The sequence below is a fragment of the Octopus bimaculoides genome, chromosome 24, assembly GCF_001194135.2.
Source record: "Octopus bimaculoides isolate UCB-OBI-ISO-001 chromosome 24, ASM119413v2, whole genome shotgun sequence".
Lineage (NCBI taxonomy): Eukaryota > Metazoa > Mollusca > Cephalopoda > Octopoda > Octopodidae > Octopus > Octopus bimaculoides.
In genome coordinates this window covers 9,101,658-9,102,490 of record NC_069004.1, presented here as the reverse complement: position 1 = coordinate 9,102,490, position 833 = coordinate 9,101,658, and the positions used below count along the sequence as shown (strand labels likewise).

The window sequence follows — 833 nt, the reverse complement described above, 5'->3', positions numbered from 1 at the left end:
ATATATATATATATAATTCCTTAACGAAGCGTCCCTTCTTCTCGTTCGCAGCAAACAAAACCATTAATTCCACTTTCAAACTGTGTGTATGTCCAGTAATTACCAATGCAGATCGTCTCTAGTTTCCTCACACCCAGCTGTTTATCTCAATATAATCCATTTAGTGATTCCTGTTGTGAATTTATCATCTCTTTATGTTACGAATAACATTTTAGAATATAACATTGAAATACAAATTTGGTGAGAAGCTACAAGCGATTACACCAACACCACCTCTACAGTGAATCTATATTATAAAGTTTTATGACTGATCGCTGGAAGACAGAGTCAACGTAAATGGAATTTGATTATAATACAGAATAGATATACATACGTTTATTTTATTCGTTAGTGCCACTAACGCATATACAGGTTTCTTTTATTTTATATTTACAGAGACAAAGTGTCGAGAAAGTTGCGAACCAGGTAATTGCTTCGGTGTAATCTTTTTGAATTTCATTGCTAGATCTGTCTAAAATGTTTTTATATCAAACGATGCGATAAAGTGGTTGTTCTATTGCATTTTTTTTATCTATTTCTTTTGTGTCCTCCTGACACAGGTACACTATTATATAGCATAACAGGGTTTCAAGCAAATCCCTTTCAAAATAAAGCTGGATTGCTTTCATTTTTCATTCTGTATCGACTTCTATAAAAATGGCGAAAATTTTACATGCTGTCAAAAAGAATTAAACGGCGATAAACCTAGCCTTAAGCTATCTAATTTCATAAAACTTCAATGGAAGACCAAGCTCATGTGCAATACAAAAAAAAAAAAAAAAAAAAAAAAAAAA

At 31.7% G+C, this 833-nt stretch overlaps 1 long non-coding RNA gene across 1 annotated transcript in view; it reads left to right on the top strand.

Annotated features, from left to right (window-relative positions):
- LOC106870496 (uncharacterized) overlaps positions 1 to 833 on the top strand; it is a 6,566-nt gene that overhangs the window by 1,932 nt on the left and 3,801 nt on the right. Inside the window, exon 2 of the long non-coding RNA XR_001409532.2 lies at positions 436 to 465. This is a non-coding gene — a long non-coding RNA (uncharacterized LOC106870496). The remainder of the gene's footprint in view (positions 1 to 435; positions 466 to 833) is intronic.